The following is a 27693-nucleotide window of genomic DNA, read 5'->3' as shown; positions in this document are numbered from 1 at the left end:
CATATTGTTTGTTAGTTTGCCTTTAAAAATTTTTTTAATGACCTGTTTATACAACGAATAGAGCCTCTTGTGGCGCAGAGTGGTAAGGCAGCCGCCTGAAAGCTTTGCCCATGAGGTTGGGAGTTTAATCCCAGCAGCCGGCTCAAGGTTGACTCAGCCTTCCATCCTTCCGAGGTCGGTAAAATGAGTCTCCAGCTTGCTGGGGGGTAAACGGTAATGACTGGGGAAGGCACTGGCAAACCACCCCGTATTGAGTCTGCCATGAAAACGCTAGAGGGCGTCACCCCAAGGGTCAGATATGACTCGGTGCTTGCACAGGGGATACCTTTACCTTTACCTTATACAACGAACACCCACAGAGCTGCCTTCAACCACCCAGATCTGCTTGTGCGGAATTCCAACGTGGGAATCAGCTCCTATGTATTCTGTCCCTGCCTCAGTTTCCCTCATTACCACATCCAGCAAACTTCCCTTTCCCAGTGTTGTCACTCTGAAGCCAACAAAAGGGAAACCATCTGTGTGAGTTATATCTTTTGTTTTTCCTGGGTGCCGTTGTGGGACTCATTCCTTTTGCCCCGTGCTTTACCACAAGAAAGTGAGAAATGGCCTTTTCTAATATCAGGATAATGAAGCCACTGTCTGCCACATATCTTCGCATGAGGCGTCAGGAAAAAAAATAATATTTATGAAATGTTTTGCCACACTGTCAGCCAACAGATGATAAACTGTTAATATCTCATATTTCATGGGTTCCTTTTGTTCCTGATGCTTTCTGAATGAGGCTTCCAAGAGAAGTATTGATTCCCGCCTCAGTTGGGGCAGATTTGCTCCTGAATTCTATTGTATTGACAGAAGTGAATCTCTGGAGAACTTTTTGTCATAAAGAGCTACTACTTTGCTTCCCCTTTCGAGTATAACCCTCTCCTAAATGGCCGAGGACTGGTGGTATGTGCATTTTTGCAGACAATTTTGCACACTGAGACCTTAGTAAATGAAATAGGAATAGGCTGCTCAAGGACGTGGTGAGCCCTCCCTCCCTGGTTGTGTCTTATCCTGGATGCTTTAGGCCGGTCCTGCAATGAGCAGGAGGCTGGACTAGATGGCTTCTTTGGCCCCTTTCCAACTCTAGGATTCCATGAAACGGGCTCTTTTTTGCTAAAGGATGGGTGCAAACTGAATTAACGTTTCACAATAGTGGTGTCAGTTTTTAAGTTTCTTCATCCCTTTCAGAACGAATCTGTCATCAGGGGAAAGAAAAGCTTTGCAAATGTCCAGGTTAGTCAATTAGAACTGGTGGTGGAGGGCAACTATTGGCTAGTATTTGTGACATCAACGACAAAAACCATTGCTTGACCTTAACAAAAAATTAAACAGTGGACTGTTTACATCAGCCTTTCTAAACATTTTGACCACTGAGAAAGCCCTGAAACATTATTCAGGCTTCAAGAAGTCCCAGAAATGGTGCAATCATGCAGAATATGGCAGGGAAGCATAGCTTCCTTGCCCACCCAGGGCCCCTCCCCTCCAATCCTCTCCAGGTCCATCATCACTGGCCATTTTGGGTTAACATATATGTTCCTGTTACCCAATAAACATTTAACTTTATATATACCCTTTCCAGGGCCCCCAAGAAACCCTAAGATTTCTCGAAATCCTGATTGAGAAAGCCTGGCTTACAGGATGAATGCACACAAAACTGTCTTACACTGAATGTAACCCTTGATCCATGAAGGTCAGCATTGTCCACTCAGACTGGTAGGAATTCTCTGGGGTCCAAGTAGAAATTGTTCACATCACCTACCATCTGATCTGCTTTAACTGGAGATGCTGCGGATTGAATCTGTGACCTTCTGCATGCAGAGCAGAGGCTGGACAGATAGTTCTCATGGATGCTTTCTCCACCAGGGTTTTTAATATATTCTTAAAAATTTGTAAAACAGAAGTGGTCGACAGGCAGTGGAGAAATCCAGAACCAAGGCACACACAGAGGTTTTACTTTTAAGTGAAATATCTGTCCGCCATTATTGTGACTAGTCATGCATTGTGCCTAATACCCAGCTTGTCTTTTAGCACAGACTGTCATAGCATGAAACATTTAACAGGGTTGTTGATAATCTCAGTGCCAATCTTGAAGGTATAATCATACCCTAACTGCTTTTACACTAATCTGTGCACACTATTTTTAAAGGTATACATCCTCCCCCCCCCAATTCGTCTCCTTTCTGTTCCCATGCTTATGTGACAATATAGAGAACAATAATCCAATCTGGGAAAGCTTTTAAAGAAGTTTACGATCCGGAGGGAGAGCAACGGGGGTAATAAATTGATTTGGGAAGGGGCTGGGTTGGTGCAAGGATACTTGAGGGAACGGGGGGGGGGGAGTTTGATTAGGGATTGTGCAGAGAATTCTTATATATTATTAAATGATGACGGTGAAATGTACTGTGGTCTCGGAAAGAACAATATACAAATGGTTCCCCCAATAGGTATGATTTTATGGTATAAATACAGATCAGCCATATTTCTTACGTTAGCGATATCGCTAAATTTTATGCCGAAGGGGGTAAGAAAGATCTTCCAGCACAAATCAAGTGCGGGCATGAAGCTGTTAATATTTCCAGCATGTTAAGGAACGGAATAAGATTACATCCGATCTGTCAGATCTGCAGAATCCAATTTGATGCATCGTCCCTGATAGAGTACAAGAGGGACAGGCGCCCCAATGGCTTAAAACAACCACCACCATCCTGCATCCCTTTCATTTTATTGATCAGACCTTGGAGAGCCTTTTCCTCCCTTTCTCTTTCACACTTGCAATTCATGGCCAGGAAACTTATTGGCCAATAACTACGGCATTATTCAAATGAAGCCAGATACTGCAAAAAAAGACTTCTTTTACTGCATAGCGGCAGGACAAGGGAATCTTATAACAAGGTTTTGAGCTTTAAGGGCTCAGGAAGTGTTCGAAAAGTTGTAAAAGTCTTATCAAACGGCGGGATATTAAATGGAGGAAAGTTTTTGGAGCTTTTGGGTAGCTGCGGCATAGAAAAGAAAAATGCATTGTGCCAACTAACAGTGCAGTCCTAAGAACTTACTGGGATTCGGGCAAAGAACCTTCTGTGAGGTCCTGGTCTCACATCACTAGGTCCAAGACGGTTTTCCCCATTACCTGACAGCAGTGTTCCCTCTCAAACGTCAATATTCTTAGTTGCTTATATCTGGACTCACCCACAGACTGTTTGCAATGGTGGGGCACGGAGGCCTGGTGGAACACTCTGCCCATTGAGACCAGGACCTTATTGGGTCCATTCTGCAGGAATGGATCACATGATTTCTTTTTCTCTCCCTTGATAGGCCGACCTTAGCAATTAATGACATCATACACAACAAGAAGGGGATTTCATCGGTTCGGTTACCAGCAGGACCCTTTGGGCTCCCCATCTCACATTTTTCAAGTCTGTGGCCTCCTTCAGATGTTCCAGGGCTCCCAGGTGGCCCCATGGCCCCCTCTGAGAATGGCTGGTGTTGAGGACCCCTGCAAGATTTATCAGAGACCGCACGAGGGTGCTGGAGATTGAGCCGAATGCAACCCAACTCCTTGCCTGCTTGGTTCTTCAAATCGCTGCTCAGATCTTGCTACCTTCTTTGTGACTGTAGTTCAGTAGCAGTACAGTCTTTGGAGCAAGCAAATGGGTTCTTATCCTTTGATAAGGTTGCTTTCTGACTTTCAAGGTAGACTGACTCCCTTGACAATTTTCGTGCATTCAGAGTTCTGACAAAATATTAGGTTTGCCCACAAGGATTGCACAGGAGGGGATGAAAGCAGATTAGAAGTTGTAAACAGTGAAGATTGGTATCCTTTAGCACCTTAAAAGACTCTCAGAGATCATGGTCAGGTCTCCCTGGGTGATTCAGAATCATAGAGTTGGAAGGGGCCATACAGGCCATCTAATCCAACCCCCTGCTCAATGCAGGATCCGCACAGAGCATCCTTGCTCCTTATTCCTGGCTTGGAACCCCTGAAAAACCATGGACCCGCAACTGCACACAAGAAAACCAGACCTTGTGAACACATGTAAAGATTTAAGCAATTGTCAAGAGAATTCACTTTGCAGTACAATCGGAACAGTTTAGTAACAAGAAGACAAAGTAGCTAACGTTTCTATCTAATACATTCTATGCCTGGGTATTAGATGGCAAATCTTCTTCCGGTATAAGATCCAAGCTGTACCATGGCAATGAAGCACAGCATATCAAAGTATACCAGAATGGCATCAGCATAACTTTCCCTGGCTTATTATAGTTCTTCTTCTCCTTCTTTGGAAGTTTTTACGCTGAGGCTAGATAGCCATCTGACAGAAAGGCTGATTCTGGGAACTTAAGGCAGATTTTGAGTAGGTGGGCAGAAGGGGCTGTGTCAGTGCTTGGCTCTTTTGGTCCTTCCTGGCATGCCCAGGGAAATACTGATTGCTACTTTGGGGTCAGGAGGTGAACTTCCTCCAGGCTAAGTAAAATCAGAGTCCAGTGACACCTTTAAGACCAACAAAGATTTATCCAGGCGTGAGCTTTTGAGTGCAGGCACTCTTCCTCAGTTCATAGTCTGAGGAAGAGTGCTTGCACTTGAAAGCTCACGCCTTGAATAAATCTTTGTTGGTCTTAAAGGTGCCCCTGGACTCTGATTTTATTGTGCTACTTCAGACCAACACAGCTACTCATTTGAATTCCTCCAGGCTAGTATGGCTAGGGATTCTGTGGAGGTTTTTTTGGTGGTGGTGGTGGGGAGAGCAGGTATGGAATTGGGGTCAGTGTGGGTAGACAAATAGTTGTGAGTTGCCTGCATTATGTAGAGCAGGGGTAGTCAAACTGCGGCCCTCCAGATGTCCATGGGCTACAATTCCCAGAAGCCCCTGGTAGGGGCTTCTGGGAATTGTAGTCCATGGACATCTGGAGGGCCGCAGTTTGACTACCCCTGATGTAGAGGGTTGGGCCTCGAGATCCTTTCTAACTCCAAAATCCTATGATTCTACACTATGTAATCAAATGGTCTCTCTCCGGTCCAATTAGGGCTCTTCTCCTGAGGAATCTTCCAGAGAATGTTGACAGCTGCTCCTAATTTCCCCCTCTCATATGGTTATACGACTGAACACAGGTTCTGACCTTATTCCTGGCTTGGAACCCCTGAAAAACCATGGGCTCCCAACAGCACACCAATAATCACATTCTTGAGTCTGGCCTTGAAAGAGATAATAATGGTAGCTGCCCTGAGTTTATGAACCCCTGTTAGCTGTACTAGGCCTTCTAACATTCATGTTAACCTTGTGGGGGAAATTTGGGGAAGTCTTGGTTAGCCTTGCCATCCAAATTAGATTAGAATCTTAGAACTGTTGAATCCTAGAGTGGGAAGGGGCCATGCAGGTCACCTAATCCCACCCCCTGCTCAGTGCAGGATCAGCCTCAAGCATCCAGGAGAAGGATCTGTCCAATCGCTGGTTAAAGACCGCGAGTGAGGGGGAGCTCCCCACCTCCTTAGGCAGCCTATTCCACTGATGAACGATCCAGGCCATCTAGTCCCACCCCCTGCTCAATGCAGGAGCAGCCTCAAGCATCCAGGATAAGTCTTTGTCCAGACACAACTTGAAGACAGCCATTTGAGGGAGAGTTTACCACTTCCTAGAGCCTCTTGTGGCGCAGAGTGGTAAGGCAGCGTCTGACAGCTTTGTCCATGAGGCTGGGAGTTCAATCCCAGCAGCTGGCTCAAGGTTGACTCAGCCTTCCATCCTTCCGAGGTCGGTAAAATGAGTACCCAGCTTGCTGGGGGGTAAACGGTAATGACTGGGGAAGGCACTGGCAAACCACCCCATATTGAGTCTGCCAAGAAAACGCTAGAGGGCGTCACCCCAAGGGTCAGACATGACTCGGTGCTTGCACAGGGGATACCTTTACTTTACCACTTCCTGAGGCAGCCCATTCTACTGCTCAAGCACTCTGTGGAAATTTCCCTCCCCTGATACATAGTCACTACCATTCTACACATAGTTGAAACCCATTAATGGGAGTCCTCTCCTCTGCTGCCAACAGGAACCACTTCCTGCCCACCTCTAAGTGACAACCTTTCAAATTATGGGCTTCCCTAGCAACCAGGATTTTTTTAACAAGAGCTTATTCCCACTTACAGGAAGGGTTGCCAATCTCGTCCACATGCAGCCAGCTGGGTGACTTTGGGCCAGTCCCAGTTCTCCTAGACCTCTTATCCCAGAACAGTTCTCTTTGAGCTCTCTCAGTCCCACCAACCTCACAGGATGTCTGTTGCAGAAAAAGGAAATGAAAGGTGCTTGTTAAGCTACTTTGGAACCCCTTCAGGTAGTTAAAACGTTGGGGATAAATACCCAACTCTTCTTTCTCTTCTTCTCTTCATTGAGCTATGTCCTTTATGCCTGTGGAGCCCTCCTTTTGTTTCTCCTTTCTGGCCTTGCCCCATGTCCTCCACCTCTGAGGAGCCCATCAGCTACCCTTCCCCATTAACCTAATTGCTTCTGCACCTGGGTCTAGCCTGGCCCTGCTGATTACCTTGGCCCAGGTGCGCCTCTCTAATCAGATCCCAAAAGGCTACAGCTGATTCTCTAGGCTGCCTCAAGCCTGTTCCTCAGCCCTGGGCCAAGGGAAGGTTGTTTTCAGCTGCTGCCTTGATGGACCTTCTTCTATTCTTCTCTCCACCTCGGTTTCCAGGTAAGCTGAGTATTTCACCTTTGTGAACTTGATGGGGGAGGTTGTGTCCTGATGGGATGGCAGTTTTGTGTGTATTTCTCTAGCTGTCAAGTCTCAGCCAACATGTTTTTCAGATGCACACTTTTCTTGGATGCTTTAGGATGCTTAGGGCTAATCCTGCATTGAGCAGGGGGTTGGACTAGATGGCCTGTATGGCCCCTTCCAACTCTATGATTCTATGATCATATGTAGTGACTCTGTGGGGTTTTCAAGGCCAAGTGGTTCATTGTTGCCTAGCTTTTTATGGGACTCTCAGACTTCCTAGGGCAGGGGTAGTCAAACTGCGGCCCTTCAGATGTCCATGGACTACAATTCCCAGGAGCCCCTGCCAGCGAATGCTGGCAGGGGCTCCTGGGAATTGTAGTCCATGGACATCTGGACTACAATTGTAAGTAGCCTGCACAGATCTTCCCAAAACTGGCAGCCTGAGGGCTACTGGCAAATGGGAAGTGAGCTGAACTGGCAAAAACTTGATGTCCTGTTTGATGGCATACATTGAGAGCTTCCACCTTGGCACCTGACATAAGAGGAGTTTACAGGCATGGAGGAACGTGTGAGATTGGTTGTGAACCGGGATTGTGATAGTTTTGAGCAAGGGGAGGGTTTGTAATTGACGTCTGGATGGGTGCAACCTGGCTCAGTTTGCGCGCATGTCAATAGAGTGGTGGTTTTCTTCATTAACTGGGCTTGGTGTGGTGGGAGCTGCATGGCACCAACTGCAAATATTCCCCTGTGGGCCATGAGGAGAAGGAATTATAGAATCATAGAGTTGGAAGGGGCCATAGAGGCCATCTAGTCCAACCCCCTGCTCATCCTAACCCCCTAAGCATCCTAAAGGACTCCAGGTAGCTCTGTCAAGCAGAGTTATATATATTCATCACGAAGTGCTCTGAAACTTGGCTTTAAAATCCTAGACACATTCTGCTCTTGAAGAAGTGAATATATGAACTTAGAAGTCCTGGATCTATAGAACATGTTAGAATTCAATATCTCTAGGTGAAGAGCCTGGAACTGTTAAAATAGGACCAACAAAAATATCTCGGGAGATAACCTTAAACCATCTTACCACAGGACCAGATGTGTTTTTTAAATCCTATGTCTATCTCAGTAGTGAAAGTATTATATAAATGCACACTGTGACATAAGAAAGAACAAGAGCTGGGTTTTTTTTATACCAGTTTTGTGTAGTGGTTAGGAGTGGTGTAGTGGTTAGGAGAGCCAGTTTGGTGTAGTGGTTAGGAGTGCGGACTTCTAATCTGGCATGCCAGGTTCGATTCTGCACTCCCCCACATGCAGCCAGCTGGGTGACCTTGGGCTCGCCACGGCACTGATAAAACTGTTCTGACCGGGCAGTGATATCAGGGCTCTCTCAGCCTCACCCACCTCACAGGGTGTCTGTTGTGGGGAGAGGAATGGGAAGGCGACTGGAAGCCGCTTTGAGCCTCCTTCGGGTAGGGAAAAGCGGCATATAAGAACCAACTCTTCTTCTTCTTCTTCTACCCTGCTTTTCACTACTCAAAGGAGCCCCAAACTAGCTTGCGAACTCACCGCTGCTCCATTCCCACCATAGTTCCACTGGCTGTTCTGTTCAGAGACTATGGCGAGAGCATCTCCTGCGGTGCAGGGAGTAGCCACATAGCCGGAAGGGACGTGAGATGTGGAAAATGTATTATACTTTTATTTATTATATTTGTATACTGCCCTCCCCTGAGGCTCAGGCTGGTTCACAGGGAACGTAAGAAACAATACATTGAACTGAGTTTTTGAGTCAAATAGAATACAACAATAGTTATAATTACAACAACAGGAGATAACAGTTTAAGCAGGACAAAAATCGAACAGGTTCATGGTTCCATTCAGTCCATGGATTCCTGGGAGGGAGGTGCAGGGGCCCAGCGGGTGCTGCTGATTCTGGTCAACCAAATGTCTGGTGGAAGAGCTCCCTGCGGAACTGGGGAGGGAGGCCCATAAAGGGTTTTTGGGGTTTTTTTGTCCATTTATCCTGGCCTCAAACATGGGCCTGGTGGAATTTTACACAATTTTACAGGCCCTGTGGTACTTTGTGAGTCCTCTCAAAGCCTGGCTCTCAGTTGGTCGCTCATTCCGCCAGGAGGGAGGCAAGTCGAGGCCAGCTAGATTTATCCGGGGCCAGGGATCACCAGCAGCTTGTATTTGCAGCTTGTAATGTTCTCTGGGGCAGTGGTCCCCAACCTTTTTATCACCGGGGACCACTCAACGCTTGACAATTTTACTGAGGCCCGGTGGGGGGGGGGGGTAGTTTACTCCTCTACTCTCAACCACTGCCCTAACGCTCTCTGATCGCTATGGTAATGTTTAAACATCCCTTCAAAATAAGATACAGACACACCACAACAATGAACATAAGGAACATTTTATTTTCATGGAGTGATGGGAGACAATGACACCCGAAGTGTGTTGTAAAGGTCCGGGGGGGATGAAATAAAGAGCCGGTGGGGGGGAGGAGGTGTCCTTCGCGGCCCACCTCCAATTAGTCAACGGACCACATGTAGTCCGTGGCCCACAGGTTGGGGATCGCTACTCTGGGGGACAGACTAGGAGAGATGATCCCATAAGTTGGCAGGGCTCAGACCGTGTATGGCCTTGAAGGTTAAGCTTCATCTGGAACTCTACCGCCAATCGATGAAGCTGATGGGAGGCAGGTTGAATATGGACCTTCCCTGTGCAGCCACATTCAGTTCTGCTACCCTGCACCCGTGGGGAATTCATGCCTGCCCTGGCCTAGAAAGACCCGCGAAGTTACAGTGTCCTCAAACCAATTGCTTTTAGCGCACAGCGAAATGATGCAATCCTCCATTCTGTCTTGTGCGTACAGAGCAGCACAGCTGCCGCACACGGTGCATCTGCACTGAGGAATTTCGAGCTCTCGAGCGGACTGCCCCAGGAGAAGCGCCGCGTGCTAATTCTGCTGTTATTTATGTAATGTTTTCAATATTTTATAATTAGGACGCTACCTATCCAAGCAAATCAATTTGTCTAAGCTCGAGTATTTATAGTGCAACAGGCACCCACAAGGAGAGAGTTTCAAGGCGGTGCATCACGTGCTGCCTCTGAACACACCTGCCAGGTTAAGCTGTGGTGCTTGGCGAATTTATATGCCTGATGATTTAGTGAATATTTCCCAGACTGCTCTTTGCCTGCTGCTGCAAGCCTGCAGGGTTGCTCTCCCCTCCTCTCTCTTAGTCTCTCTTTTCTTCTAGGTTTTTGGAAAGGAGTTCAGGATCTCAGCCAGTATTTTTTTTTAAAAAAACAAAGCCTTCTCTTTAATTTAGCCCAGCCTTTCTCCACCCATTTACCATTGAATCATAGGATCATAGAGTTGGAAGGGGCCATACAGGCCATCTAGTCCAACCCCCTGCTCAACGCAGGATCAGCCCAAAGCATCCTAAAGCATCCAAGAAAAGTGTATATCCAACCTTTGCTTGAAGACTGCCAGTGAGGGGGAGCTCACCACCTCCTTAGGCAGCCTATTCCACTGCTGAAAAACTCTGACTGTTGAGAAACCCCTGAAACATTCTTCAGGCTTAGAGAAACCCTAGAAGTGGCACGATCGTGCAGAATATGGTTGGGAAGCAGAGCTATGGACACGCCCACCCAGAGCCCCTCCCCTTCTCACATCTCCAGTCCCATCATTGCCCATCTTGAAGGGAGGGGGTCAACATGACCATAGGGGTGGCCAAACTGTGGCTCTCCACAGGTCCATGAACTACAGTCCCCATGAGCCCCTGCCAGCTGGATGCCTCCCTATTGATGGAAGCACAGGTCATCCACAAATGTACTTTCTAGGTCCAGTCTTGGATAGTCAAATAATAAATAGTGGCTGCCCCTCGTAAAACCACTTTGTTTTTTTTATTTTATTAGTATGCAACACATAAAAGCCCCTTGTGGCGCAGAGTGGTAAGGCAGCAGACATGCAGTCTGAAACCCCTGCCCATGAGGCTGGGAGTTCGATCCCAGCAGCCGGCTCAAGGTTGACTCAGCCTTCCATCCTTCCGAGGTCGGTAAAATGAGTACCCAGCTTGCTGGGGGACAAACGGTAATGACTGGGGAAGGCACTGGCAAACCACCCCGTATTGAGTCTGCCATGAAAACGCTAGAGGGTGTCACCCCAAGGGTCAGACCTGACCCGGTGCTTGCACAGGGGATACCTTTACCTTATGCAACACTTAAATGTTCCGAGGGTGCCCTGACATTTATTATGGGCCTGCCGGCATTAATAACCAGCTAGTATATTTAACTGGGGGGACCATTGCATGAACCACTCATTCATTGCTGCATACTTTGAATCCCCCAAATCATAAAGGGGAGTGGGGAAGGCCTTGATGTTGGGGAAAGCAAGAATGCAGAAGCGGAATCCATTCATTCGGGCCTTTCAGAAACGAAGCATAGAAGCCGGCGAGGGGGGTGGAAGAGAAATCCCACAGAGCTCCAGGTGTAAAAGACAGCAGGCTCTCCTTTCTATGCCAAATGTTTGCTCTTAATTGTGATAAGCAGAGCAGCCTGATAAAGAGACAAGGCACCGCCGTGCCAAGGTGAAGCTTTCAGAAGAAGGGCATTGCTTGTGTTAATTTTGCCATCCTCTGGAAAGATACCCGGAAAAGGACTTTCTAGATAGCCACGGAGCGGCAGATTTGAATGGAATTAATTTACTATCTCCCAAAGGGTTATTACACGGCGGAAGTGCTTAGAGGAGTTTCAGGAAAGATGGCCAAGGAGTGTTCCGCTCATCCGATGATCTGATGGTGGGAGGCAGATGATACCCAATTTAATTATACGGCTCGGTCCGGCTGAGAATCTCGCAACATCCCATGAACAGCAGCCATGTCTAAGTCGAGCTCTGACTCCGGGTCATTCTTAATTGTCCCCCGAGATAGAAGAACTCGCAGAGAATTTGACGATCCTTCTCTGTTTCATTATTCATGTCCTTTGGAGGTATTTGGGGGAGAGTAGAGACAGTGGACCTCTAACGGAGAGAACGAGATGAACCGTGATCGACAGGCAGGCCACGGAAAGGGGGTTGGCGGCTCTGCAGTTCTCTCCAACTTTCTCTCCCTGCCTCGGGGGCAGCGGAAAAGTTCTCAGCGCTCCGAATCCACATGCTTTGAGGCTCCATTTCAGGTGATGGGTAGAACACGCTGCCGGGATAACAGGGAGCAGGTGAGCTAACACGATAACATTTTCACAGCCCCTCTTTTGTAAAAGGGGTGCCGTTTCCTCAGTAAGAACACCTGCAGGTTTTGAATGAGAGTGCTAATACAAAGTGAATTTGTAAGCATGAGCAGATCCAGTGAAACTATTAATGCAGTGTTCCCCCAGCATGGCGAAGGAGATAAAGTTCTCTGTAATCATTTCCTCTACCCCACGGTTTCATTTTAGAAAACTCTACCGTGTCTTCTCCATCTTCCCTCAATGGAAAAGTCTTGAATCGTAGAATCATAGAATAATAGAGTTGGAAGGGACCTCATGGGTCATCCAGTCCAACCCCCTGCACCATGCAGGACACTCACAACCCTATCGCTCATCCACCGTAACCTGCCACCCCTTTGCCTTCACAGAATCAGCCTCTCAATCAGATGGCTATCCAGCCTCTGTTTAAAAATCTCCAAAGATGGAGAACCCACCACCTCCTGAGGAAGCCTGTTCCACTGAGAAACCACTCTAACTGTCAAGAACTTCTGGATATTTAGATGTTATTTATTTTGAATTAATGTCATCCCATTGGTTCTGGTCTGTCCCTCTTGGGCAAGAGAGAACAATTCTGCTCCATCCTCTACATGGCAGCCTTTTAAATACTTGAAGATGATTATCAGATCCCCTCTCAGTCGTCTCCTCTCCAGGCTAACCGGACCAAGCTCCCCCAACCTTTCCTCATACGTCTTGGTCTCCAAACCCCTCACCATCTTTGTTGCCCTCCTCTGGACACATTCCAGTTTGTCAACATCCCTTATTGAGAGTCAGTGTGGATTAGTGGGTAAGAGTGGTGGACTTTAATCTGGAGAACTGTGTTGCATTGCCTTGGATTCTCTGGAGCCTTGGATCAAATGGCCACTACAGGAAGTGGAGCCAGCTGCAAAATGGTTGCTGCAGTTTAACTTCAGTTCCAAAGTGAAGATCCCTGTGTTAGTGGCAGAGATGGACAAGAGCCAGTTTGGTGTAGCAGTTAAGAGTGGCAGCCTCTAATCTGCAGAACCGGATTTGATTCTGCACTCCTCCTCTGCATGCAGCCAACTGGGTGACCTTGAGAAAGTCACAGATCTCTCTGAGCTCTCCCAACCTCACCCCCACCTGTGGAGGGGAGAGAAAGGGACAGGGATTTGTAAGCCGCTTTGGGACTTCTTCAGGTAGTGAAATGCGGGGTATGAAAACCCAGCTCCTCTTCTTCTTTAGCTTTTCCCTATAGCAAAATTTCAGAAGGTTAGTCATGTCGGTCTGGAGTAGAACAGATTCAAGTTCAGTGGCATCCAGGAGACTATCAAGAATTTCAGTGTCAAAGCCAGACTTTTTCAGCCTTTTGATCATGGATGAAATACATTTTCAGGCTTCAAGGATGCCCCCAGAAAGTGACATAAATGCCCGCAATATTCACCCTCCTGTTGCTCCCTCCCTTTACATCAGGGGTAGTCAACCTGTGGTCCTCCAGATGTCCATGGGACTACAATTCCCATGAGCCCCTGCCAGCATTTGCTGGCAGGGGCTCATGGGAATTGTAGTCCATGGACATCTGGAGGACCACAGGTTGACTACCCCTGTTGTAGAGTATACTTGTAAAGAATGCAAAGGTACCGTTCATATTGTAATCAGCTGATTGCAGCAGAGGGAAAGGCTGGGGGCGGGACAGAAAACTAGCATCTGTACTGAGATCAGAATCCTCTGTCCCCATTGATCCCTGGGGAATCCATTGTTCAGAATCTGTGAATTATGGGAAAGGGGTTACAAACCCTTAATCATCTGGGACTTGGCTACCCTTAATCCCCACTGTATACACGGTTGGTGCAGACATAGGTTAAATGACACGGCTGTGTACCCAGCCATCTATAGAATGGGACTTTCCCCAATTCTCTCTTTTCCTGAATACCACTGAGCTCTACCCTTGGAAACTTTGTTCTTGGGGATAAGTAGATCTTCAGTGGCGGTGCTAAGGTCAAAGTGGGGGGCCCGGAGTCAGAGAGGGGGATCCACAGTCAGCAACCACTTCTTCCCTGTTCTGAAGGCATAAGTTAGGGTTGCCAGCCCCTGGTTGGGAGAGGCCTGGAGATTTGAGGGTGGAGTCGACAAGAGAGGGGCTTAGGAAGGGGAGGGACCTCAGTGGGATACAATACCATGCAACCCATCTTCCAAATCAGCCATTTTCTCCAGGGGAAGGGGGATAAATATTTGAAATAATTAAGTGATTCGTGTAGTGTGGAGATCTGTTGTAATTCCCGGAGATCCCTAGCCCCCAACTGGAGGCTGGCAACCCCAATCTGTGCAATTCCGTCTTCAGTACTTTGGGGTTGTGTGCATGCTATTGTCTGCCACAATCATGTTAAGGCCTCTGATATACGTACATAGGCTTTATGACAGCATTCTAGAAGTTTGTTGATTATTATAAGGACCACTTCTCTATCCCATCCATAGTTTGCCCCCCCAATCTTTCCATAGGCACTTTGCACTGTGGCCCATGTTCAAGTCCTGCTACCTCCTGTGGTGAGCCACGTGGCCGTATGGGACGGGTCCTTTTCAGTGGCCACCCCTGTGGCGCTCTCTCTCTCTCTCTCTCTCCACCCAGCCAAGACTTTTAAAAATTATAGTGTGCTTTTAACTGAGGCTTCCCCCCCCCCCATATCATGTCATGACTGGTTTTGTGTTGTTCTTTTGAGAGACTTCTACCCCTGTAGTTTGGTGTAGTGGTTAGGAGTGCGGACTTCTAATCTGGCATGCCAGGTTCGATTCTGCGCTCCCCCACATGCAACCAGCTGGGTGACCTTGGGCTCGCCACGGCACTGATAAAACTGTTCTGACCGAGCAGTGATATCAGGGCTCTCTCAGCCTCACCCACCCCACAGGGTGTCTGTTGTGGGGAGAGGAAAGGGAAGGCGATTGTAAGCCGCTTTGAGCCTCCTTCGGGTAGGGAAAAGCAGCATATAAGAACCAACTCTTCTTCTGTTTTATGAATTTATTTATTTTTTCTGAAGTAAAAAATAAATATTTTGTCAGCTTTTGTGTTTATGAATGTTGATACTGTACTTGAGTGTTCTTTTTGACTGCTTTGAACTGCCGTTGCCCTTCTCAAGTGCTTCACTGAAGAAGCGGTATATAAGTACTTCATATAAACATTTCAAAGGAATGAATGCACAGGACTGACAGCTCTGTGTTGGGAAAATCCTCGAGCTTTGGGGGCTGTGGAGGCCAGATGTACTTATTTTCAGCCAGGAATCACTAATTTGTTCATACTGGATGGTCTTAGTGTCTTTTCAGGGGGCATAGTTAGCCAAGAGGCCCACAGGTATGCCAGGCCATGACCATGTACGGCCTTGGGGATGGAGTCTGCGAAGGAGAAGGGCCTCAGTGGGGTACAATGCCAAAAAACCCACCCTCCAAAGTATCCATTTTCTCCAGGGGAACCATTCTCTATAGAGTGGAGAAGAACTGTAATTCGGGGGAATCCCTAGGTCCCACCTAGCATGATTCCTTCTTTGGATATTCACTTTCAGATATCCCCCAGCAGCCGTGACTGATGGAGCTGTTCTTCAATGGCTGCAGTGAGCTAATCTAGACAAGAGGCCCTCCGTGGGCATTGAGAGCAAAGCTTGGCAATGCTCCTCCCGAATTCCCCATTCGGTAATGACTTTCTCTTAATTTCTGGCTTTTTTGCATGACAAGCTCCTAATCAACTGGATCATTACTGAACAGGAATTGAGTAGAACTGAATAATGTAATCATCCCCCCCTCCGTGCGGTGCCTTGGGAAATGTATTTAGAGCACCTTTTTTGCGGGTGGAGGGCGAAAATTCGCGGAGTCTGTCTCCCGCCATGTTGCCAGCCGAATCTCAGGAGCCCACCGTTCCCTCTCGTGGATGGCGACGGCAGCTCAGAGACTTTAATGCCGACAGGATTTCAGTCTTCTCTGTGTTTTAATCTCTCACCTGCCTCAATTTATGTCGCCACTCCGCACCGGTAAATCTTTCCTGGTCTCTGCTTGATGGATTTACATCCTTTTGCTTTCTGAGGATTTCCCCATGCTCCGTCAGCTCTTTTATAATATTTTGGGAGGGCACCAGAGTAAACATACTAGAGACCGGTAGTTTTTGCAACCAATTTACAAATCTTGATGCCTTGGTCTGCTTCTGCTTAATCCCCCTCCCTGCCCAACTTTTTTCTCGATAAGTTTTCTTTAACGGGAAACTCTGAGGTAATGCCGCTTTCAATTACGAGAGAGAGGAAATATTTCTTTTGCATAAAATGAGGTTCTTTTGTGCCTCGAGTGAGTGATGGGGAATGGGGTCAAAGGTAACATTAATTTCCATTCAGAATAGACTCCTTAGGTACGTGTTAATTTTTTAAGTGATGGCAGATGAGAGGGCTTTGTTGGAAGAGTAATGGTCTTAAGCCGCTCCTGCGTCTGCCTACCTTGATATCGGAGGCGAAGAATAACACCGGCTTAATCGCGCGCTGCTTTCGAATCTTAATCTTGGCGGTAGCAGCTTCTGGTTTGAAACAAAAGCCGCTTTCATGTATCAGCTTTTCCCGCATGGCGTTAATAATATTAAATAATGTTATTTGAGGTTTTTTTTAAAGGAAGACACCTCAAGCCAAAGAACTCCCAAGCTTATTTCCATAACTAAAATACAAATAACGGATGGCTAACACCCTAATAGAAGAACAAGAATATTTTATTATATTTTCCATTGTTCACACATGAACTTAAGAAGAGTTTTACGGTATCAAACCAATGGGCCATCTAGTCCAGCATTATGTTCCATGAAGCAGCCAACCAGTTCCTCCGGAGGGCCAACAACAGGTCATAGAGGCCGATGTCTTCAGAGAACATCAGAAGGGTTCTTCTGGATCAGACCAGTGGTCTCTCTAGTCCAGCATCCTGTCTCACACAGTGGCCAACCAGTTCTTCTGGAGGGACACCAATGGGGCATGAAGATTGAGGCCTCCATAAGAACATCAGAAGTGCCCTGCTGGATCAGACCAACGGGCCATCTAGTCCAGCATCCTGTCTCACAGACTGGCCAGCCATTTCCTTTAGAGCAGTGGTTCCCAACCTTTCTTATCTGAGGGGATTTTTTTTTTTTAGCGCACATGCAAGCAAACATTCAGTTTAATACTTTACCAGGATGGAAAAAAGGAACCGAAATCTCCCCACCCCACGTATGTAAGAAAATTGATGCCATAAACTATCGCGGCTTGTTGAGAGCCATTAGAGCGCCTCTCGGAAAAGGGAAAATGCATTAAAAATGTATCCAGACACATTTTAAACATGCATATTGTTTAGCTGATGAGGGTAACGGCCCCTCTGGAGCTATTGTTGTTTGTTATGCAAAGCCCGTTTTTATTTATACAATTTTAAAAGAGTATCATTTACCCAAAATGACAGTAACAGGCCCCCTTAGGAAACTGTCATATAAATTGTAATTCGGGCGTCTGGATTATTAATCCAAGGCATTGCAGGGCGCCAAATGAGCAGCAACGTGGGTGATTGGTATGAATTTTAATAATGCAAGGGATGCCGCCATTACGTTGTGATTATTTATTAATTGTCAGGGGGCATCCAAACTTGTTCTGGGAACTTTGCACAAATACCGAAGATAAATTACGCGAGATCCGTATTCGGGAAAGGTTTACGAGCTGAATTTTCAGCAGCTGTCAAGGGAGTTGGGTCTAAACCTCTGAGCCCCGTTTTGGGAACAACAGAGATCTTGGTAGAAAACTCAAATGAGTGATCCAAGAGCAAATCAATCAATAGATCAATAAAGATTAAAGATCTGCAGGGCTAGGCAAATGGTTGGCCCTAGTTGGATGGCTCAGTGTAGGTTAATCTCCTTAGATCTCAGAAACGAAACCTGGTGGAATGAGCTCCTGGAGGAGCTGTGGGCCCTTGGAGAGCTTTATGCCTTCTGTAGGACCTGCAAAACGGAGCTCTTAGCAAGGTCTATAGTCGGGGCTAGTGCTAGAGCAGGTGGTACGGGCCCCTCCTTGCTTTGGTGCCAAACAACTTGGTTCTTCCCCCCCATGCTGCTCTTATAAGGGCCTTCCTGTTTTAAGGAGGGCTATGTACTCACACCTAGAATCATAGAATCATAGAATCATAGAATCATAGAGTTGGAAGGGGCCATACAGGCCATCTAGTCCAACCCCCTGCTCAACGCAGGATTAGCCCTAAGCATCCTAAAGCATCCAAGAAAAGTGTGTATCCAACCTTTGCTTGAAGACTTCCAGTGAGGGGGCACTCACCACCTCCTTAGGCAGCCTATTCCACTGCTGAACGACTCTGACTGAGAAAAACTTTTTCCTGATATCTAGCCTATATCGTTGTACTTGAAGTTTAAACCCATTACTGCGTGTCCTTTCCTCTGCAGCCAGCAGAAACAGCATCCTGCCCTCCTCCAAGTGACAACCTTTCAAATACTTAAAGAGGGCTATCATGTCCCCTCTCAACCTCCTTTTCTCCAGGCTGAACATTCCCAAGTCCCTCAACCTATCTTCATAGGGCTTGGTCCCTTGGCCCCAGATCATCTTCGTCGCTCTCCTCTGTACCCTTTCAATTTTATCGATGTCCTTCTTGAAGTGAGGCCTCCAGAACTGCACACAGTACTCCAGGTGTGGTCTGACCAGTGCCGTATACAATGGGACTATGACATCTTGTGATTTTGATGTGATGCCTCTGTTGATACAGCCCAAAATGGCATTTGCCTTTTTTACCGCTGCATCACACTGCCTGCTCATGTTTAGTTTACAATCCACAAGTACCCCAAGGTCTCGTTCACACACAGTGCTACCTAGAAGCGTATCCCCCATCCAGTAGGCATGCTTTTCATTTTTCTGACCCAGATGCAGAACTTTACACTTATCTTTATTAAATTGCATCTTGTTCTCATTTGCCCATTTTTCCATTGTGTTCAGATCTCGTTGAACTCTGTCTCTATCTTCCAGAGTATTTGCCAGTCCTCCCAATTTGGTGTCATCTGCAAACTTGATGAGTAGTCCCTCCACCCCCTCATCTAGATCATTAATAAATATGTTAAAAAGTACCGGGCCGAGCACCGAACCCTGAGGTACCCCGCTACTCACCTCTCTCCAGTCTGATGAAACACCATTGACAACAACTCTTTGAGTGCGGTTCTCTAACCAATTCCCTATCCACCTAACGATCTGAAAATCCAGATTGCAGTCCTTCAACTTATCCATCAGAACATCATGGGGAACCTTGTCAAAAGCTTTACTAAAATCCAAGTAAATGACATCAACCAAATTTCCCCGATCCAGCAAACCTGTTACTTGGTCAAAAAAGGAAACTAGGTTGGTCTGGCAGGACCTGTTGGAGACAAATCCATGCTGACTTCCTTGGATCACCAAATTGTCCTCCAGATGTTTGCAGATCGCTCCCTTTAATATCTGCTCCATTATCTTCCCCCCAACAGAGGTCAGACTCACTGGTCTGTAGTTTCCCGGGTCATCCTTCCTCCCTTTTTTGAAGATCGGAATAACGTTTGCTCTTTTCCAGTCCTCCGGGACATCTCCAGTCCTTAAAGAGGTTCCGAAGATGATGGACAAGGGCTGTGCAAGTTCTCTGGAAAGTTCTTTGAGTACTCTCGGGTGCATTTCATCTGGACCAGGGGATTTGAACTGATCCAGTGCAGCTAAATGCCTCTCGACCACCTCTCTATCCATGTTAACCTGCCACCCAGACACTATCCTTTGGCTACAGCCATCTCTAGATGTGCCTAAACACTTTGACCTGTGGGAAAAAACAGATGTAAAATAGGCACTAAGCCTTTCTGCTTTCTCTGCATCTTTCGTTAGAGTTTGTCCATCCGCACCCAACAGCGGGCCTATTGCCTCCTTTACTTTACGTTTGCTCCTCACGTAACTGAAAAATCTTTTCTTGTTACAATGGGCTTCCCTGGCCAATCTTAGCTCACTCTCAGCTTTGGCCTTTCTGATGATTGATCTACAGTGCCTAGTAACCTGTAGGTACTCTTCTTTAGAGCTCTATCCTTCCCTCCATTTCCTGAACATTTTCCTTTTCTTTCTTAGTTCCTCTTGAAGTTCTCTGTTCAAATAGGCTTCTTAGAGCTCCTGCAGTGTTTTCGTATTTCTGGAATAGTCATTGATTGAGCATGCAATAGCTCTTGTTTGAGTAGCGCCCACCCTTCACATGCTCCCTTCCCTTCCAGCATTCTCGTCCATGGTATGACACTCATCATGTCTCTGAGTTTATTAAAGTTTGCCCTACGAAAATCCAACATCCGCGTCTGGCTACAAGCTTCCTTGGCTCCCCATCTCAAAAGGAATTCTATGAGGACATGGTCACTTCCCCCTAGGGTCCCCACCTCCTTCACCTCATCCACCAACTCTTGCCTGTTGGTCAGTATTAAGTCCAGTATGGCTGAACCTCTTGTGGGTTCATCTACCATTTGATAAATGAAATTGTCAGCCAGGCAGGTCAGAAACTTGCATGACTGAGGACGCTTCGCAGAGTTTGTTTCCCAGCACACATCTGGGAAATTGAAGTCACCCATGATGACAAGGTCCTGCCGTTTGGATATTTTCTCAAGCTGCTCACAAAGTGCAGCATCCACATCCTCTCGTTGGTCAGGCGGTCGGTAGCAGACACCTACCACCACACTGTTTGTTTTCCCCTCGCTTATTTTCACCTGGAGTACTGTGTGCAGTTCTGGAGGCCTCACTTCAAGAAGGATGTAGATAAAATTGAAAGGTTACAGAGGAGAGCGACGAGGATGATCTGGGGCCAAGGGACCAAGCCCTATGAAGATAGGTTGAGGGACTTGGGAATGTTCAGCCTGGAGAAAAGGAGGTTGAGAGGGGACATGATAGCCCTCTTTAAGTATCTGAAAGGTTGTTAATTAGGTTGTTTTCTTCTTGCTTTCTGTCCCCAATTTTGTATAGCAGAAATTGGGGCTTTATTGTCTGGATTGTTTTGTGTGACCTGCCATGAGCCGGTTTCCAAGAGCAGCGGGCTATAAATGCAATTAACAAATAATAAATAAATAAATAATAAATAAATGGGACTATGCAGAGCCAGCCAATGGGAACTCACCAAGTACAACGATATAGGCTAGATATCAGGAAAAAATTTTTCACAGTCAGAGTAGTTCAGCAGTGGAATAGGCTGCCTAAGGAGGTGGTGAGCTCCCTCTCACTGGCAATCTTCAAGCAAAGGTTGGATACACACTTTTCTTGGATGCTTTAGGATGCTTTGGGCTGATCCTGAGTTGAGCAGGGGGTTGGACTAGATGGCTTGCGTGGCCCCTTCCAACTCTATGATTCTATGATTCTATGGCCTGTATGGCCCCTTCCAACTCTATGATTCTGTGATTCTATGATTTTTGTCTTTTGACTCAGGATCCACACGAGGGTTTGTCATAAGGTACCTGGGACTTGATGGCACTTTCTACCACCAGGTGAATTGCTGTGCTAACTACACTGTGGTCTGGGACTTGGTTTAAGTGAGAACCGCTTTCACGAATGGAAACGTCAGTGAAATTTCCATTCAGATAGACTCAGGCAGGACTGAAGTAGCAGAACAAAAACATCCAGTTTTCTCTGAAATCCCTAATTTGACATGCTTAGCTGGATTTCTGTAAAGATGCCCATTATTTGTATTGTTTTATCTTTTGTTGTAAACCGGCAATCCTGGAAGGGGCGGGATATAAATCCAAAAATAAGTAAATAAATACCTTACAATTGGGTGAGAGCTCTCTTTTCTTTGAACTGCAGAGCTACGGCCTGCAGGTGCTCTTCCTAAAATAATGGGTTCATTGAACTCCTGTAGGCAAAAGAGCTTTTCTCTTAATTTCAACTATACGTCAGATTATGTTCTGCTCTGGCACGCTAGAGGAGAGAAGAAAAACTGTTTTGTTTCCTGTTTTTTTATACCCTGCTTTTCACTACCCAAAGCGGCTTACAGACACCTTTCCCTTCCTCTCCCCACAACAGGGCACCCTGTGAGGTTGGTAGGGCTGAGTGAGCTCTAAGAGAACTGCTCTGTGAGAACAGCCCTAAGTGAACTGTGACTAGTCCAAGTTTCCCCAGCTGGGTGCATGTGGCGGAGCTGAAAATCAAGCTCAGTTCTCCAGATTAGAGGCTATTACTCTTACCACTACACTATGCTGGCTCTCTACTATTTCCGAGGCTTATGTGGATACATCGGGAGGGTTTGCCAATTAATTTAACGTTAAGTTTTGTTGTGTTGACCAATGTCCATATCGAAACTCAAAGCCTACCAGCAGATTGTTAAGCAGCTCACAAGAAACAGAACAGCATTCGTATTCCTTGAGCCAACAAGCTCAGTTCTTGGATCGACTTCTGCAATTCTTCTGCTTTTAAATTTCCCCGTGCGACTTGGGGCCTGTGGATCATCCACAGAGCTACCAATGGAGGCAGAGAGCAGAATTAGAGAAACAGCTTTCTAGAACTCTGCTCATCCAGGGGTCTCAGAGGGAGCTATGCAGAATACTGCTGGTGCATGGCTATAAAGTCGCTTTATTGAGGTCACTTGTAGGGATGGCAAAACCCTTCTGGCCACCAGTGAGGGATTTGGGGGTAGGGTTGCCCAATCCAGGTGGGGAAACTCCCAGAGATTTAGGGACAGAGCCTGAGGAGGACAGTCACAGTTCTCTTAGGGCTGTTGTCACAGAACAGTTCTGTCAGAGCTCTCTCAGCATTCGTAGGTTGCTTTGGGACTCCTTCAGGTAGTGCAAAGCAGGGCATAAAAAACCAGCCCTTCCGCTTTGAGACACATGAGGCCTTCTGGGTGACCTTTGGGCCAGTCCAATTCTCTCAGGAATCTCTGTGCCCTGCCTGCCTCACAAGATGCCCTTTGCAGGGAGGGGAAGGGAAGGTGACTGTGAGCCATTTTGGGACTCCTTATGGCAGAGAAAAGTTGGGTATAAAAAACTTCTTCTTCCTTTTCTTACCGCCAATAAAAAAAGCAGACGAAAGCCCGTACTTTTCTTTCTGGAAGCAGAAAGGACAGCTTGGCAGGCCGCAGGTATATTAGAACTTTACTCGGTGAGTTATTTGTGGAATGTTCCCTTTTCTTCTTCATTGTAATGGAGTCAATTTTATAAAAATCGATACCTCCAAATGGGAGGCGAGTTCTTGTCTAGCGCGCTCCTTATTTTAATGGCAGCGTTATAAAACATAAGGGAGCAGGCTCTGTTATAAAAGTCGAAGAAGCGGCACGGGGCATTAAAAATTTAGGCAGGGAAACGGAGAAAGACATCTTGCGCTTTGGCTCAAAAGACAAAATGACAACTGAGATCCTTGAGTGGCAGAACCGGGCGGCCTCGTTCCCCACCGACCCCAGGCCAGCGGTAAATGGGGGCAACGGCAGAGCTTTCATCATGGCGGGTCTCCCTCCGAAAATTGCTGAGGGCCAAAAGCTAATGAATAGCCCGGATTTCACAAATCATGAGGCGGCCGTCCCTCCATTTTGTCTCAGGCTGACAGCCGCCCTGCACGGTAGAAGATTCCGGCTCCCGCCATTTGTCAATCTGAGGCTTTCGATTAAATAATAAAACGCCGCTCCAGCCCTGGCAGCGTCTTTTGGAGGCAGTTTTGCATCTCGGTCTTTCCCCTTTCCAAAGCGCCGGGCCCTCCCGGGGTCATTTCCAATGGCTGCTATCAGGCGCTGTTGTTTGTAGAAGTTATTTATTTGCCATTTCAGTCAATCAGCTTTCCCCGTTGGAGGGCAGGCAAGCAGTGCGTTTATCACCACCCTGTCACGCTCGTAAATGCGCAAGGGGGAACTTCCTCGCTATTCTTCTTCCTTATTGCCCTCGTGATGAGTTTATATGGAGGGAGTTTATCTTGGGGTCCGTTCACGCACGACATCTCATTCCTACAAGACTGGACTCTCCGGTACCCAGGGGGGCACCTCCTTTTCGGCAAACGTCTCACGGAAAGCCAGTTGCATGTGGTGGTTAAGAGCGGCAGCCCCCTAATCTGGAGAGCTGGGTTTGATTCCCCGCTCCTTCGCACGCAGCCAGCTGAGTGACCTTGGGCTAGTCACAGGCCTGTTAGAACTGTTCTCACGGAGCAGTCCTGTCAGAGCTTTCTCGGCCTCACAGGCTGTCCGTTGCAGGGAAAAGAAGGGTAGGCAATTGTAGGCTGCTGTGACACTCCTTCAGGGTAGTAAAAAACAGGGTACAAATAACCAGCTCTCTTCTTTCACTTCAGTCTCAGTTTTTAGTAGGTGAAAAGAACGTGGTCAAATTGTTCGGGGAAATGCCAGGAGCTTTTGGGGGTGTAGCCAGGGGAGGGTGTGATTCGGGAAGAGAGGGGCCTTAGTAGGGTAAACTGGCACAGTCCACTCTCCAAAGCAGCAAAGTTCTCCAGGAAGACTGATTTTTGTAGTTGGGAATCGTAGAATCATAGAGTTGGAAGGGATATCCAGGGTCATCTAGTCCAACCCCCAGCACAATGTGGGAACTCACAACTACCTGCCTACCCATGGTGACCCCAAGTTCATGCCCAAGTGAACCCCCCCTCCCCCCCACCACTCAAAATGGTGGGACATTCACCTACCATCTCACAGTGGCAATCAGCCCTTCCCTGGGTATGTGAGGAAGGTCCACAAGAGACAAAAACACTTGTTGCCCATCCACTCACAATCTGCCTAACTTCATAAAATCAGGATTGCTGTCAGATGACTATCTAGCCTCTGCTTAAAACCCACGAACTCCTGAGAAACCTGTTCCACTGAGGAACCGCTCTAACTGTCAGGAAATTCTTCCGGATGTTTAGTGGAAAATTCTTTTGAATTAATTTCAACCCATTGGCTCTGGCCCGACCCTCTGGGGCACCAGAAAACAACCCTGCTCCATCTTCTCTGACAGCCCTTCAAGTATTTGAAGTACTTGATGTACTTGATGGTTAACATATCACCTCTTATTCCTCTTCTCTCCGGGCTAAACAGTCCAAGCTCCCTCGATGTTTCCTCATGCGTCACAATCTCCAAACCCCTCACCATTTTTGTTGCCCTCCTCAGTTATATTTCCAGGAGATACACAGGATGCACCTGGAGGTTGGCAGCCTCTCTAAGGTTCTTCTTCTTCTTCTTCTTCTTCTTCTGCTTCTTCTGCTTCTTCTGCTTCTGCTTCTGCTTCTGCTTCTGCTTCTGCTTCTGCTGCTGCTGTCTGGAAATGTCTTTAAGCTGTTACTGTAAGTCACCTTGAAGCATGAGGAAGGTGGGATAATCATGTTTTAATAATCAAATAATTCATAAATGGTCTGGTCAGAAGTTAGAAATCACAAAGTAGGCTGTAGAAATAACCTCAGTGTTTACAAGAGTAAACAGTGGGAGACGAAGCCAGTTTTCTCTGGGGATGCTGCAAATTTTGCTGCAAAATTATGTCGGGCAATTGAACTTGTCATGTTCAATTGTGATAAGCAGAGATGAGCCGGGCCGCTCCCTTGGTCTGTTTGGTTAGCACTCAATTGTTGGTTTTCTTTAAAACTGTTGCTATGGGCTACTTAGAGAAACGCCAAGGAGGTCCTGTTGGATATTTATTTAACGCAGCAATCCTTAACCACAGGAATGATTTATGATGGATTTAACTTTAAACCAGTTCCTGCTAATTAAAGTAATAGAGCAGTGTGTGCATGTGGAGAACTCTGTGCTGAACATGTAAGAGGGTGCATATGTGAGAAGAAGAACATGCTGGTTCCCACCCCCAGTTGTTTTGTTTTTGGTGTGTGTCTGTGTGCGTTTTGCCATCAAGTCACCAACAACGTAGGGTGACCCCGCAAGGTTTCCAAATAAAAAAAATGATCAGAAGTGGTTTAATATGGCTTCCCAATGCATAGCAACTTTAGGATTCCCTGTGTTGAAATATGCAAGATCTGCAGTGTGAATAACTGAGCAGAATATAAAGGGTATCCTGCAGGGGGCACCGGAGGAGATGTAAATTTAGCATAGTTGGAATAGGGACTCCTGGATGATTTCCAAAGGATCTCCTTCCATGTCCTGATTGGCTCAAAAGGGGACTTCCTGCTTGCCTGAGCACTCTTCCTCCCAACTTCACTACTGAATAGCAGTTGAACTGACTGAATGGCTGCAGACAAAAGCTAGCTAGATACTTCTTCTGTGTAATGCCATTTAAGAATCATAGAATCATAGAGTTGGAAGGGGCCATACAGGCCATCTAGTTCAACCCCCTGCTCAACGCAGGATCAGCCCTAAGCATAGAATCATAGAATCATAGAGTTGGAAGGGGCCATACAGGCCATCTAGTCCAACCCCCTGCTCAACGCAGGATCAGCCCAAAGCATCCAAGAAAAGTGTGTATCCAACCTTTGCTTGAAGACTGCCAGTGAGGGGGAGCTCACCACCTCCTTAGGCGGCCTATTCCACTGCTGAACTACTCGGACTGTGAAATTTTTTCCCCTGATATCTAGCCTATATCGTTGCACTTGAAGTTTAAACCCATTACTGCGTGTCCTCTCCTCTGAAGCCAACAGAAAGAGCATTCTGCCCTCCTCAAAGTGACAACCTTTCAAATACTTAAGGTTGAATGTGTGTAAGCTAGCTAGAGAGGTCTCTAGCTTTCTCTTTCTATACATACTCCTGATTCTTCAGGCAGTCTGGTGCTCAGCTCTCCCTCTGCCTATTCAGACTGGGCTGACACCTCAGAGGTCTCCCATCCCAATACAGACTCAGATGACTATGATTAGCTTGTGGGTTTTGATAAGATGGGGCTAGTCTAGGCCATCATTAAGGTGAGCCTGCTGTGCAGCAGTGTTGTTATTTATTTATTCATTAAAAAACTTTTATCAGCTACCTGCCCACCTTATGGAACTCACGGTAAATTACCACGTGGATAGAACGTAAAACAAAAAAATACACACAACCCATAAAAGGCCATGAATTAAAAGCACAATATAAAACCGAGGATAGGTGGAGAAATAAAACCAATTGAATGCTAGCCTGAAGAAAACTGTCTTCCGCTCCCTCTTAAAGGCTGAGAGTGTGGAGGCCAGGGGTACCTGCCTGGGCAGATGGTTCCATAATCTTGGGACGGCCACTCAAAAGACCCTTTCTTGTGGGCCCACCATTCTTTGGGTAATGGGATAGTAATGAGGAAGGAACCTGCTGAAAAGTCATGAATGGATTTGTGAGCTAATGATCAGCCTGTCAAAAAATTGGTTTGTTGTTTGCAGCTGGTGAGCAGTCTTGAAGAACAGTTGGCTTTTATACCCTGCTTTTCACTGCCCAGAAGACTCTCAAAGCTCCTTACAATCGCCTTCACTTCCTCTCCCCACAAGAGACACCCTGTGAGGTAGGTGGGGCTGGAAGAGCCCTGATATTACTGCTCTGTGAGAGCAGCCCTATCAGGGCTGTGATGAGCCCAAGGTCATCCAGCTGGCTGCACATGGAGGAGTGGAGAATCAAACCCGGCTTGCCAGATTAGAAGCTGTCGCTCTTCATCACTACACCAAGCTGGTCTATTGGAATATTTATTTAATGTAGCAGAGATCTGTCCACTGATAGCAATGTGATATCGAGTGCAGTAAAAAATCTCCCAAGAAATATATTGCAAAAAGAGGTAAACTTGCATTTATTCAAATAAATCCAGTCCACATTCAGGTTGTGGTCGGTCAAAAGAAGAGAAAGAAGCTGAATCTGAAGAGTACTTTTCTCTATCATAAATGGTCA

General features: G+C 46.7%; 1 long non-coding RNA gene across 1 annotated transcript in view; it reads left to right on the top strand.

Annotated features, from left to right (window-relative positions):
- Positions 1-6643: 6643 nt before the first annotated feature.
- The window catches only part of LOC143841723 (uncharacterized), a 138049-nt gene continuing 116999 nt past the window's right edge, over positions 6644-27693 (top strand). Inside the window, exon 1 of the long non-coding RNA XR_013232759.1 lies at positions 6644-6726. This is a non-coding gene — a long non-coding RNA (uncharacterized LOC143841723). The remainder of the gene's footprint in view (positions 6727-27693) is intronic.

The sequence above is a fragment of the Paroedura picta genome, chromosome 7 (assembly GCF_049243985.1).
Source record: "Paroedura picta isolate Pp20150507F chromosome 7, Ppicta_v3.0, whole genome shotgun sequence".
Lineage (NCBI taxonomy): Eukaryota > Metazoa > Chordata > Lepidosauria > Squamata > Gekkonidae > Paroedura > Paroedura picta.
The sequence above is the reverse complement of the archived record's forward strand: the minus strand, read 5'-3'. Positions and strand labels throughout refer to the sequence as shown.